Raw genomic sequence first — 14,861 nt, forward strand, 5'->3', positions numbered from 1 at the left:
CAAAAGGTAGATTGTGCCAAACCAACCTGATCTCCTTTTTTGAAAAAGTAACAGATTTTTTAGATAAAGGAAATGCAGTGGATCTAATTTACCTAGATTTCAGTAAGGCATTTGATACCGTGCCACATGGGGAATTATTAGTTAAATTGGAGAAGATGGGGATCAATATGAACATCAAAAGGTGGATAAGGAATTGGTTAAAGGGGAGACTGCAATGGGTCCTACTGAAAGGCGAACTGTCAGGTTGGAGGGAGGTTACCAGTGGAGTTCCTCAGGGATCGGTTTTGGGACCAATCTTATTTAATCTTTTTATTACTGACCTTGGCACAAAAAGTGGGAGTGTGCTAATAAAGTTTGCAGATGATACAAAGCTGGGAGGTATTGCCAATTCGGAGAAGGATCGGGATATTATACAGGAGGATCTGGATGACTTTGTAAACTGGAGTAATAGTAATAGGATGAAATTTAATAGTGAGAAGTGTAAGGTTATGCATTTAGGGATTAATAACAAGAATTTTAGTTATAAATTGGGGACGCATCAATTAGAAGTAACGGAAGCGGAGAAGGACCTTGGAGTATTGGTTGATCATAGGATGACTATGAGCTGCCAATGTGATATGGCTGTGAAAAAAGCTAATGCGGTTTTGGGATGCATCAGGAGAGGCATTTCCAGTAGGGATAAGGAGGTTTTAGTACCATTATACAAGGCACTGGTGAGACCTCACCTGGAATACTGTGTGCAGTTCTGGTCTCCCATGTTTAAAAAGGATGAATTCAAGCTGGAGCAGGTACAGAGAAGGGCTACTAGGATGATCCGAGGAATGGAAAACTTGTCTTATGAAAGGAGACTTAAGGAGCTTGGCTTGTTTAGCCTAACTAAAAGAAGGTTGAGGGGAAATATGATTGCTCTCTATAAATATATCAGAGGGATAAATACAGGAGAGGGAGAGGAATTATTTCAGCTCAGCACCAATGTGGACACAAGAACAAATGGGTATAAACTGGCCACCAGGAAGTTTAGACTTGAAATCAGATGAAGGTTTTTAACCATCAGAGGAGTAAAGTTTTGGAATAGCCTTCCAAGGGAAGCAGTGGGGGCAAAAGATCTATCTGGTTTTAAGATTCTACTCGATAAGTTTATGGAGGAGATGGTATGATGGGATAATGGGATTTTGGTAAGTAATTGATCTTTAAATATTCAGGGTAAATAGGCCAAATCCCCTTAGATGGGCTATTAGATGGATGGGATCTGATTTACCCAGGAAAGAATTTTCTGTAGTATCTGGCTGGTGAATCTTGCCCATATGCTCAGGGTTTAGCTGATTGCCATATTTGGGGTCGGGAAGGAATTTTCCTCCAGGGCAGATTGGAGAGGCCCTGGAGGTTTTTTGCCTTCCTCTGTAGCATGGGGCATGGTTGACTTGAGGGAGGCTTCTCTGTTCCTTGAAGTCTTTAAACCATGATTTAAGGACTTCAATAGCTCAGACATGGGTGAGGTTTTTCATAGGAGTGGGTGGGTGAGATTCTGTAGTCTGCGCTGTGCAGGAGGTCAGACTAGATGATCAGAATGGTCCCTTCTGACCTTAGTATCTATGAATCTATCTATGAATCTAAAACTGAAGGCTGAATTAGGTTGGTGGAGAAGAGGCAGGCAGCTATTGTGCACTTAACAGAGGAGGAATAATTGACAGCTTGGGCTTCAAATAAACAATGCAGCATCTAAAAGGGGTGATGTGAACTGAAAGCAAGTTTTGCACTTGGCAAGATTGTGAGACTTGGCGTAAGTGCATCAGGTGGGAGTGCTTAAAATACTAATGGGCTCAGGCTCTTTGCTTCTAATATTAGTTTTCTGCCTTTCTGTTCTTGTGGTGTATTGAAAACTGTAAAATTCCAAACTATCACTTTAAATCTATGGCAGGCTAGGGGTCTTTATAGGGAAGCATTCAATTTGGACATTCCAGCAGTTCAGTTTGCAGAGAGTCAACCTCGACTACGGTGGGATAAGCTGTGCCTCTCTGGTCTAAGGAGCAACCTGATATGTCTTTCTCTGCTAATGGGGTTCTTGTGTGTTATGGTTCTGAATTCTGAAGAAATAAAGTCGCATTACGGTGTGACCTTCCAGCAACAGCATTTTTTTAAATCTAACTTCTCTGGGTGTGTGTGACATGAACATAACACCAGCCGCTATTGCACTTCCTCTGTCTGCATACATTGGTTGGGGAAATTATTAGCGTTGACAGCATGATGTTTGAAGGATATCGTTTACAGAGTAATGGAAAGAAACGGTGTGGAAAAAGTACTGCTACCAGTGACAGTCAAATTAACAACATCTGGAAATGACACTGCATCTGAATCCTGGACCTGTTTTGTATTCTTTACCCTGAAAACAAACATTGCCATAATTTGTCTTTATTGTTTCCAGCTTGCTCTTTTAAAAAATAGGACTTTGTCATGTTTTGGAGGGACTTTTCACTCCTGAAGCCAGGCAAATGCTCTAATCAGCCACGTCCAGCATATGAGAGTTAATCTGAATGCAGCAGCTTTTACATGTGCAGCAAAAGCCCTATGAATGTATCAACAGTTTGTTTAATCTCTTTTTCATTGCACGGTAGTATCTGATATTATACAGTCCATTAAACAAGCAGAGCTGTGTACTGGCTTTCTGAAATCTGCAATGAAACACACCAAGGCACTCTGATTCCTTTATCTTCCATTCCCTTTGCCCTTTCATTTATTACTAGTGCTGTGCAAATATTACTAACCTGAGATAACTTTGTCCCAATTGCTGTAAATCAGATGCCGCTTTTAAAGAAAGTTCCTTCTTTTCTTTTTTGAAAAGAAGTTTCATGGTTGGTAATTCTCCAGGGAAGAGAATCTTTCTATTTCTCACTTGCTTGCTTTCTGATTGACAGCAAATCATTGAACATAAAATAATTTTAACTATAAAGAAATCAACATCCTTGCCTTTAATGACTTGTCTGTGGACTTTGTGGTAATAACTACATGGAAAAGTGTTAGAGAGACCGAGGGGATATACTAACATCTACAGAAAAAACTACTAGAGTCCAAGTAGTATCAATTTTTCTTTTAAGAACCTCTGTTTTAAAGGTAATTCGGCTGGAACCTGACATATAAGATCTGAGCTCAGGAACCCATTTTGTTTTAAAACAAGGTTCTGAGTTTCAGAGGTGCTGAGCACCCACAATTTCTGTTGATTTCATTTTGAGTTATGAGTGATCAGCCCTTCTGGATGTCAGGCCTGGAGTTTGTTTTAAATTAGCTTGACCATGTTAAATAGTATTGCCACTTCCAGGCATTCCAAAATCACAGATCAGACCCTGGAAATCATAGGATTGGCTTAAAAATCCAAGAGGTTTTTTTAGAAATAATAAATTTGGGGTTCTTTTTATTTGCCTTCTGGTGTTTGATTCTTTAAGGTGCACTTGCATCCTGTTTTCTGGCTTTTCTTTACAACCAGAAGAACTAGATTAATATATTTTTTTTTAACATGAAAGCAGATTCTCACTGAATTACATATCTGCAGGAGCTGGGGCTTTAAGAAAAATCCCAAATATCATGAGACTCTAGGGTGACTGTCTGGCGGCACTGCACAGCTGGGCTGCAGGCTCCCTGCAAGCCTCTGTGACGTGCAGCTCCCAGGAAGCAGCCAGCATGCCCCCTCTCTGGCTCCTAGGCTTAGGGGCAGCCAGGGGGCTCTAAGTGCTGTCCCCGCAGCTCCTGTTGGCCATGAACCGCAGCCAATGGGAGATGTGGGGGCAGCACCTGCGGATGGGGCAATGCGCAGAGCTGCCTGGTTGCACCTCCGTGTAGGAGCCGGAGGGGGGACATACAGCTGCTTCTGGGAGCTGCTTGAGATAAAGCGCCTCCCAAGGTCTGCGCTCCTGAGGGCCCCCTCCGTGCCCCAACCCCCAGCCCAGAGCCCCCTCCTGCATTCCAAACCCCTCAGCCCAGTAGTATAGCTGGCGGGGGGGGGGGAGAATGGGGCAGAGGCTGCTCCCCCACCGAGCAGAAGTGGCGCCTTTTTAATTCTTTGGCGCCTTTTAAATTTTTACTCATCCGGCGGTGCTCCGAGTCTTCGGCGACAGGTCAGGGGGAGCGGAGATTAAAAAAAAAAAAAGGCGCCACCCCGGTACTCACCCAGCAGCGCTCCAGGTCTTCAGCAGCATTTCGGCATTGAGTCCTTCCCTTGCTCCAGTCTTCGGCGGCATTGCAGTGGCGGGGGGGGTCCTTCAGTGCCGAAGACCAGAGAGAGTGAAGCATGCCACTGCCTCAGCCCCAGCCTGGAGCACCCTACTACACCCCAAATTCCTTATCCCCAGCCCCACATCAGAGCCCGCAACCCCAGCCAGAGCCCTCACCCCCCCCACACCCCAACCCTCTCCCACATCCGAACCCCTCATTTCTGGCCCCACCCCGGAACCTATACCCAGAGCCCGTATATCTTCCCACACCACAATCCCCTGCCTCAGCCTGGAGCTCCCTCTCATATACCAAACCCCTCAGCTCCAGCCCGGAGCCCCCTCCTGCACCCCAAACCCCTCGTCCCTGGCCCTACCCCAGAGCCTGCAACCCTAGCTGGAGCCCTCACCCCCTCTCGCATCCCAACCACCTGAGCCAGCCCGGTGAAAATGAGCAAGTGAGTGAGGGTGGGAGAGCAAGTGATGGCAGGAGGGGCTATGGAGTGAGCAGGGGCAGGGCCTCTGAGGAGGGGCGGGGCAAGGATGTTCGTTTTTCTGCCAGTAGAAAGTTGGCACCCCTCTGAGACTCACAAGCATTTGCAACACTGGTTAGGTTCAAACAAATTTTCACTTGGTGATTTCAGGTTCTTTTTTGTGGCCTTTCAAAACACACTATATTTCCAATTTTTTAAAAAAATAAATATTTTGCTAATCACTAGTCTGTTCAGTGAACTAGTATCTCTGGGTATTTAAAGGGCTTTATTTTCCAAAGAGTGCATCACTCAACCACTTTCATTTAAGAACCCAAATAAGAAGCCAGATTTTCCAGAGAGTTCAAGTCTCATTTAGGCACCTGAATAAAGTGTGCAGATTGTCAAAAGTGCTCAGCATTCAGTCACTCCAATGAGGACAATGTAGATATTGGACACTTTTGAATAGCTGAATCTCTGGCCAGCATTAGGATTCTCGTTTCCTCTCTGTACACATGAAAGCTCCCATTCATGTCAGTGTCAAGAGGAGTGGTGAGCATGGATGGAGGACAACAGATCTATACGGTATAGACAGGAATTCTTTAGCACTCCTGCGTGTCATAGTTACGGAGCTCTTTAATCCATGTATTATTGATGTCAGACCTATTTAGAGGTTGTCTTAATTCAAATGTGCATGTTTAAAATATTTTCGGCCTGCTCCTAATGAACGTAATGGGAATTTCGACCTTGATTCCAGGAGGAGTGGGTCGAGGCCCAATATGTTGCTTAACAGGTGTGCTACAAAAACCTGAACAGGAAGGAGTGGAGTTTGCTTGCAGAGATGTAGGCAAGCATCCCACTTACCTTGTAAAATCTGCAGCTGCCCGTCGACAAGAACATACAGCAACTTCCTGTGTAGAGGATCTGTGTTACCAGATCGTAGAGTGTGATCAAGACAAGAGCCCCGCAAAATGCAAAAATGTCAGTTGTGCCAACCCCAAGCATTCAAAAATCATGAGTCAGACCCCCCCCAAATCATCAAATTCTTTTTTGAAAAAGTGGCTTTTTTTATTTGTCTTCTGGTTTTGCACCCTTGGGGTTCACATTTTCTAGCTTTTTCTTGACAACTGTTAAGTCTAGAAACTTGCTTTAAAAAAAAAGGCTGAGAGTCTCACATAGTCATGTGATTCCATGAGCTGGAGCTTTAAGAAGAACATCATTTATTGCCAGACTCAGGATAAAATCACAAGAGCTGGCAACACTGGTATACATTCAAATGATCCCTCCTATCAAACCACCCTCTAGCATGCAATGTGTTTACCATCAGACTGCCAGATTGTGGCATTTAGCAGCCCTGAGCAGGAGTCAGTGCAGAGTCACACTGCCTTCGGGGATGCACTGGGAGGATTGTGCCACCTTTCGGATCGTGAAGTCTGTTCACCCCAAGCCGTTTGGTCCTGCTTGGTCCCTGTAGCCTTCTGAGAGATTTGGATACTATGTGCTTCCCGGAGCTCGTGAATTGCTGATGTCTGTGTGTGATGGGGTGTGTAAACCCTGCACTGGTGACAAAGAGATTGAAGAGCTGCTGTGGGCAAGGCTGGCCCCTTCCCTCCGGACCTTTCAGTCGTGTAAGCATCTGGCACACAATAAGGGGTTAAGCTGCCTGCTCCCTACCTATACACACCCACACGAGAGCCAAGGACAGTCTGGTTTCCAGTGGCATTGCAGAGCTCCTTTATAGGGCATGCTGTGGTGTATTCCTGGTGTAGTGCTCAATGAGACAAGAGGAAAAAGCCAAGAGGGGAAAGAATTTGGTTTTAAAATGAGGAAAGGGAATGTATTAATTGTAATAAGCCTCAAGCCAAGGCACCTCTTCTGAGTGCGAGGAGGATTTAGAAAGCACTTCGTCAATATGATTCACCTGCTAGTGATTCAGAATCAAGTTGCTGCGGAAAAAGCAATGGAGGAAAAAGGCTAAAATGCCTGGGGAATTAAAACATCATTTTCCTAGAGCTCCGTCTCAGTCAAGAGCGGAGGGCAGGGTGGAAGGAATGTGCGCCTATCTCCGAGTGTGTGTGGGGGTGGAATCTGGTCAGGGGGCCGTACCATGCTACATGTGGCAGAGATGTGGGAAAAAGTTATCCTTTTCACCAGCAGCAAGTTGAGAGGTGTCCAAAGCCACAGGAGTGTCCTTAGGGCCAGCCAGACCTACCCTTGGAAAACGGACTGGGGCCCTTCAGCCTTGTTCGTTTTTGTTTGACCGATCCTCCCTTCTGCTGCCTTGAGACAGGTGAATAGAGAATAAAATACTCATGCTAAACAATGTGCGGTGAGTGCCCATGAGCACAAGTATGGCTTGCCTGAGCTATCCCTTAGTAATCAGGCTGTGTGAGGTTATACCAAAAGAAATTATGTGAGTTGTGAAAAGTCACCAGCTGATAAGCCTGGTGGTTCCTGTTTATTCGCAGGGTGGTTACACAGAATCACAGAAGTAAGCAATGGCAAAAGCCTACTAAGTTATTCAGTCCATTTTCTTGACAATTAGAATTGTTTGAAACTATTCATTGACCAAAAAATGTCTTTTCAATTAAAATGAGAACTTGTTTTACCTGGAAATTTACATACTTTGAGAGAAAATTTCAAAATGAAATGAAAATTTTTGTTTCATTTTGAAAAAAAAATCATTTTGGGATCTGGATTTTTTTATTTTTTCCCCCTTCCATCACTTTTTAATTATTTCCTCGTTCTTCCCCAAGAAAAAGTCAAATAAAAAACAAAAGTCAAATAAAGTAAGTTCAAGACTTTCTCTAACATAAAAACATAAGAACGGCCCTACTGGGTCAGACTAAGGGTCCATCTAGCCCAGTATCCTGTCTTCCGACAGTGGCCACTGACAGGTGCCCCAGAGGGAATGAACAGAACAAGTGATCATCAAGTGATCCATCCCCTGTCGCTCATTCCCAGCTTCTGGCAAACAGAGGTTTGGGACAGTGTTGCTGCCCATCCTGACTAATAGCCATTGATGGACCTATCCTCCATTAATTTATCTAGTTCTTTTTTGAACCCTGTTATGGTCTTGGCCTTCACAACATCCTCTGGCAAGGAGTTCCATAGGTTAACTGTGCTTTGTGTGAAGAAATACTTCCTTTTATTTGTTTTAAACCCGCTGCCTGTTAATTTCATTTGGTGACCCCTAGTTCTTGTGTTATGAGAAGTAGTAAACAACATTTCCTTATCTACTTTCTCTATACCAGTCATGATTTTAGACCTCAATTGTATCTCCCTTTAGCTGTCTCTTTTCAAGCGGAACAGTCCCAGTCTTATTAATCTCTCCTCATATGAAAGCTGTTCCATATCCCTCATCATTTTTGTTGCCCTTTACTGAACCTTTTCCAATTCCAATAAATCTTTTTTGAGATGGGGCCAGGACCGGCTTTAGGCACCAGCTAAGCAAGCACGTGCTTGGGGCGGCACATTTCCAGGCATTCCAGCCATCCTTTTTGGGGGGGGGCAGTTGCGCTTTTGGAGCTGCGCCACTTAGAATGGGCGAGGGCACCGCATCCCTGGCTGCAGCGGGAAGGGGAATCCCCAGCCCTGGGATGCTGAACTGCTAGGGCCCAGCCGCTACCTGGGGAGGAGAGGGCGAGTCCTGCCGGGGAGATGGGGCCACCTCACCTCCTCTGCGCACTGGCTGCTGCACTGCCTTGTGCCACCCCTTACATCGGGGCTTCTCTGCGCAGCTGGGCAGGGGAGGGGGGAAAGCCCCTGCAGGCACTGGGAGAAGGTGACATCACTCCCTCCCCTTCCAGCGCTGCCTACGAGTCCCAGCCCCACCTGAGCTTGGGTGGCAAATTTTTTGCTTGGGGCGACAAAAAACCTAGAGCCGGCCCTGGATGGGGCGACCACATCTGCACACAGTATTCAAGATGTGGGTGTACCATGGATTTATATAGAGGCAACATGATATTTTCTGTCCTATTATCTGTCCCTTTCTTAATGATTCCCAGCATTCTATTCGCTTTTTTGACAGCCGCTGCACATTGAGTGGATGTTTTCAGAGAACTATCCACAATGACTCCAAGATCTCTTTCTTGAGTGGTCACAGCTAATTTAGACCCCATCATTTTATATGTATAGTTGGGATTATGCTTTCCAATGTGCATTACTTTGCATTTATCAACATTAAATTTCATCTGCCATTTTGTTGCCCGGTCACCCAGTTTTGAGAGATCAATTTGTAGCTCTTCACAGTCTGCCTGGGTCTTAACTATCTTTCGTCATTTTGTATCATCTGCAAATTTTGCCACCTCACTGTTTACCCCTTTTTCCAGATTGAATAGGACTGGTCCCAGAACAGTCCCCTTGGGGAAACCACTATTTACCTTTCTCCATTCTGAAAACTGACCATTTATTCCTATCCTTTGTTTCCTATCTTTTAACCAGTTACCAATCCATGAGCGCACCTCCCCTCTTATCCCGTGGCAGCTTACTTTGCATAAGAGCCATTGGTGAGGGACCTTGTCAAGGCTTTCTGAAAATCTAAGTACAGTATATCCACTGGATCCCCTTTGTCCACATGCTTGTTGACCCCCTCAAAGAATTCAGGTAGATTGATGAGGCATGATTTCCCTTTACTAAAATTATGTTCATTTATGTCTGACAATATTGTTCTTTATTATAGTTCCAATCAGTTTGCTCAGTATTGAAGTCAGGCTTACAGGCCTGTAATTGCTGGGATCACCTCTGGAGCCCTTTTTAAAAATTGGCGTCACATTAGCTGTCCTCCAGTCATCTGGTACAGAAGCTGATTTAAACGATAGTTACAGACTACAGTTAATAGTTCTGCAATTTCACATTTGAGTTCCTTCAGAACTCTTGGTGAATCCCATCTGGTCCTGGTGACTTATTGCTGTTTAATTTATCAATTTGTTCCAAAACCTCCTCTAATGACATCTCAATCTGGGATAATTCCTCAGATCTGTCACCTAAAAAGAATGGCTCAGGTTTGGGAATCTCCCTCACATCTTCAACCGTGAAGACCAATGCAAAAAATTCATTTAGTTTCTCCACAATGGCTTTATCCCCCTTTAGTGCTCCTTTAGCACCCCGATGGTCCAGTGGCCCCACTGGTTGTTCAGCAGGCTTCCTGCTTCTGAGGTACTTAAAAAAAAATTACTATTACTTTTTGAGTCTTTGGCTAACTGTTCCTCAAATTCTTTTTTGGCCTTCCTAATTATATTTTTACACTTCATTTGCCAGTGTTTATGCTCCTTTGTATTTTCTCATTATGATTTAACTTCCACTTTTTAAAGGATGCCTTTTTACGTCTCACTGCTTCTTTTACTTTGTTGTGAAAAAGAAGTAAATAAAATGAGAGAATGAGATGTAAGGAACCCACTTTCTTTTACTTTTTTTTTTTTTTTTTACCTTTTTCCACTGCAAAAATGTGTGCAAGGGTCATGTTTAAAAAAAAGTCTCTCCCTTTTTTTACTCCCTCTCTTCCCCTCCTTGGTTCCAATGGCAAAAAGGAGAAAAAAATAAATGTAAGAGAAGTGGGAGGAAAAACATGAAAAAAATTTGAATTAGAAGTTAAATGAAAATTTCCATTTAGGATCATTTCAATATTTTAGTCATGGTTGAGGCAAAAGGAAGAAATCCTTGAAAACATTTCAAACAGAAAGAAAGTGTTCTTTTCTTTGGAAATATTCTGTGCAAATCATTTATTTTTTAACCTAGCTCTACTGCCATTGCTGCATTTTCCCCTATGGTATGTTTTCTAATATTTTATTCAGTCTAGTTTTCAATGGGGCTTCCACCACTTCCCTTTGGAGAGTATTCCACAATCTAAGTCCTCATGTACACACACCAGCTGCACCAAAATTTGTGTTCTATGCATCCCCCCTATGACCAGTCCATTCAGACTATGAGTTTGAAATGCAACTAGCCACAGAGGTCAGTTCTTTAGCTCGAGGTGTAGAAATTCATGCCTTCGGGCCTATAGGTCCCAAGTTGAGTCCCAGTTTTGTAGGTCAAGATGGCAGCCATCACACAGACACGCTTATTTCAGTTGTTTACTATTATTTTGGTTTAGCTTAATTATCGTTAAAAAAAAATTGACAACCAAAATCAATCAAAGTTTAAACCAAACTAAGTGTCTCCACATAAACTTGCTGCAGTTTAATTAATCAGTTTAAAACCACATTTTTAGTTAAACCTCTGTAGTTTGCATGAAGACAAGGTTTTCCTTTCAGGAAGCTTTTCCTGAAATTCAGCATAAATTTTCCTTTTCTGAATGTCTCTTAATACTGCAGGAATACAGTGGTGGAATAAGGCCCAGAATTTTTCTCCCCCCCCCAGGAGCTTTATTATTATTATCCTAAGGCAGCAGTAATCTTACTGAGATGCTGGTTCAATAAACATGGATAAGAAAGGGAGCTCGTTCCATTTGCAGGGAGAGAAGCGACACTCTAATGATGCTTCACTCCACTGGTTTTCAATGTATCAGGCAGCCTCTTCTTGGCAGCTCATATCCTGTGTTCTCTTCAGCAGTGTCTGCAAACAAAATGTCATTTGTGAAGGGGCATGTTAATAAATTCATTCTGTAGCGTATACACTCTGTATTCAAAGGGTTTATGGAAAGGGCTATCATAGAGAAAATCTGTTTCTGAATTCCCCCAAACCTCCTGACCTGTTCCATCTTGAGCAACATAGTTCTTTGTGTTCCAACACATCATACCTCCCAAAGCTTTAATAACATCCAGAAACAAATTCAAGCAGATGACCCACTACCAGTCTTCATCCAGACTCTAAGAACCAAACTTGTAGAATCTCACCAACTCCAGGCTTCTATGCATGGGTCTGCAGTGTGGCCAACCCTTGCAATATTGCATGCTTTTCTTAAAGCCTCAGTTCCTATGGTAATGTGATTTGCATGAGGAGCTCAGATTGCATTTTGAAGTCAGTTTCTAGTCCCTTATGGTTACATAGAAGAGCTTCAAAAAGTGCAACGAGTGTATTTCAAGGGCTCAAAAACCAGATGACAAATAAAAAGACACAAAATTTATTATATTTTAAAATCTCAAGAGTTTTAAGCCAGCCTCATGATTTTTGGGGACCTGACTCATGATTTTGGAGCAACAGGAGTTGGCAATACTGGTTGTGATCTCTAGCCCAATTTGTTTTGCCTAATATCAAACCCACTCCAGGGTTTTGGGTTTCATCTCTTCTTAGGAGATATATTGCAATCAGAAGCTAAAAAGGGGGCAGAGAAAAAAAACACTTAAAAATTATAAAGTGGAAGATAGACTGGAGGGCAGGAGGAATGCAAATGAAAGACAAACAGTTGAGAAGGGGAAAGAGAAAACTGTGAATGGAAAAAGTAAATACAGTATATTGAAAGATAGGAAAGTAGGATAATAGGAGTTGCCAAACTGCACCAGACCACCTAGTCAAGTGTCCTGTTTCTGGGCTCATTACCAGATACTCCATAGCAAGGAATAAGAAACTCCACAGTGGAGGATTATGGAATTAGCTGCTTATAGGGAAAGCTTCTCCACCCCCGTCCCCAACAAATGATGTTTTTTCTTATGTCTCTTTTTTCATCCTCTAATATAACTGACTATTCCTATTCCTATCAGTCTACTCTTTGTTTGAATCCCATGAAGCTCCTTGCCTCAGTGATACCTTGTGGCGATGAGTTTCACAGGTTAATGACGCATTGTGTAAAATAAATCCTTTTATCACATTTACCTGTGTTGCCTTTCAGTTTAATTAAACATCCCTATGTTCTTCCATTAGGAGCTTTGAGTAATCTAAATAATTGTTCCATTTCATAAATGAATATATTAAACAACAGGAGCTCTAAAACAGCGGCACTTCACTGTCAACCATGTTGAAAATATACTGACCACCCACATGGCAGGTTTAAGGTATCGCCTGTTTATAGGAATGAACTGTTTATTTTTCTAACTTGGCTTTTATTTTACATTTTTGGGTTTTTTTGGAACAGGTTAACCAGATATTCCATCTGTTTTTAAATGTTGCTAGCTGTGTGTGTTTGCAGGGAATGTATGAACTGGAGCAAAGCCACGTTGCATAGAACATTTGTTGCTGCTGGTTTCTCTGCTGCCTTGTGACGCTGGTGCTGAGGGTAGAAGAACCAAGTCCAGTGCCCAGAGCAGTGCTAGAACTAACTCTCTATCCCTTGGTTTCAAAGTTAACCTAGAGTGCTGTCAAAAGAGACTGTGCAATTATTTGGCTATTCAGTCCATGAACCATCTCTGGTAACATGTATAGGTTAGTTTCTGCTCAGTGCTGAGTATAGGTTGGTTCCTGCTTCATGCTGAGCACTTTGAACTTGTATTTAAGTCAGTGGTAATTCAGGATGCTCAACAGTCAGATCTTTGCAGCATACTACTCAGGCCAGGTCTACACAGCAGTGTTTCATCGGTATAATTATATCACCACATACCATACTGACCAAGCACTCCTAGTGTGGATGCAGCTTATCCCAGCAAAACTGTGCTTTTGCTGGCATTGCTTATTCCAGCTCCCTTAAGTGGAACAAGCTCTACCAATAAAAACACAGTGTTGCCGTTATGCCGGTGTCTACTCTAGGAACTTGTGCTGGCACAGCCCTGTGTGCTAGGGATCCTCTTCACATCTCTGACCAACATAGCTATGCTGGTTTGAATCGTTAGAGTAGATCTGGCCAAGACTTTACTTGTGGTCTGAGACCCTGGCTTACTTCGCTGACTATTCTACAGAAAACTACAAACTGCTAAAGTGGAGATCACTGTTCCACTTGGGCAAGGATAACACGGTCTGGTATGTTTTCAGGGGCAAATCCTGCTCGTTGTACTCTGGTGTTAGTCTTATTGACATCAGCTGAACTATGTGCATTAGGAAGGAGAGTAGGAATTGTCTCTCAAGATCCTTTGGAAGTCCATATGAGACAAAGCCACAGATTAAAGGCTGTTGTCTCCTGATTTTTAGTGCAATTGGAGGATTTTTTTAGGCTTCCATTGAAAAAAAAAAATCTAAAAATGTTGCCTTTTCCTGTCCATAGTAAATCCTTGCTTGGTGGCAAGGCACATGTTAGTGTAGCAGTGGGCACTTTTTACTACTACTTGAAGCCAGTGCCCCGTTAGAAATGGAGAATGAAATCCTGGCCCCATTGAAGTCAATGGGACTTTTGCCACCGATTTTATAGGGGCCAGGATTTCACCCAGGGTGTTTTGAATGGTGCAGATGCAAAACCAAAGGAACTCCTTCTTCCCAGGTGTCTGCTCCTTCTGGTTCAGCATAAGCTCTGCTGTGCTGCCATGCAGCAATGGGAAAAAGAAAGGCGCCGTCTGAAGAAGCAGAGCCAACTTTCCAATTTGGATGATAAATCCGCAGGTGGCTGTGGGGCTCGTGTGCATTTTGCCTTGCAATTTATGTGACGTTCGTAGTGAACTGAAGCAGTTTGGTACGAGTTACCATGGCTGTATCAGCTGCTTCGGAGGCAGGGGTAAGGACCGCAGATATGGAATAATCTGCCCCTCACATTAGACCTCATCCTCATCTCTAATAACTAGAGATTGGCTTAAACCCTGAATCATGAGGCTTAATAGCCTTCCAAAATTTTTGTTAGCATTAGCTATTATAACTCCGGATAGTCTTGTTATCTGTCTGACTGCCCAGTCCACATGACCAGCAATCTGCAATACTGGAACAAGCATGGACTTTAAAACCCAAAAACAAACTGAGTCGGATGATGCAGCCTATATTCCGGCCCCTTTGTAATGGTGATGTGCATTTGTTTGCTTTGCATCTTTTTTTTTTCCACAGACTACATGTTTCAGCATTGAAATTAGAGATGGAAAAGACCTATTAGCTCATCCAACCAATCCCCTGGCCACTGCATGATTCTTCACTGCAGAATATTTTACTGTGCCTGGTTTTAAAAGCTTCCGGTCTCTGCCACTCTCTTGGGAGACCATTCCAAGGCTAAATATATCTCACTGGCGGGAAGGCTTCACTGATATTCAGCCTCATTTTCCCTGTCTACATTTCATCCCATTACCCTTATTATTCAACCCCTTTTTGACATATTAAACAGATCTTTCCTTACTTGGGGCCTGATTCTCCACTGCCTTGCATACACCTTTGTCATCATTTACACCTGAGCAAAGTGGGTGTAAAATGCTAC

General features: G+C 43.2%; 1 protein-coding gene across 3 annotated transcripts in view; it reads left to right on the plus strand.

Annotated features, from left to right (window-relative positions):
* Positions 1-14,861, plus strand: part of PLPPR1 (phospholipid phosphatase related 1) — a 194,627-nt gene that overhangs the window by 49,801 nt on the left and 129,965 nt on the right. Inside the window, exon 2 of one of the 3 annotated variants that reach the window (XM_043514958.1) lies at positions 1,532-1,548. The exons of the other annotated variants lie outside the window; for them this stretch is intronic. The gene's annotated coding sequence lies outside the window, so the exon portion shown is untranslated. The remainder of the gene's footprint in view (positions 1-1,531; positions 1,549-14,861) is intronic. 3 annotated transcript variants of the gene reach the window in all.

This window comes from Dermochelys coriacea, chromosome 5 (genome assembly GCF_009764565.3).
Source record: "Dermochelys coriacea isolate rDerCor1 chromosome 5, rDerCor1.pri.v4, whole genome shotgun sequence".
NCBI lineage: Eukaryota > Metazoa > Chordata > Testudines > Dermochelyidae > Dermochelys > Dermochelys coriacea.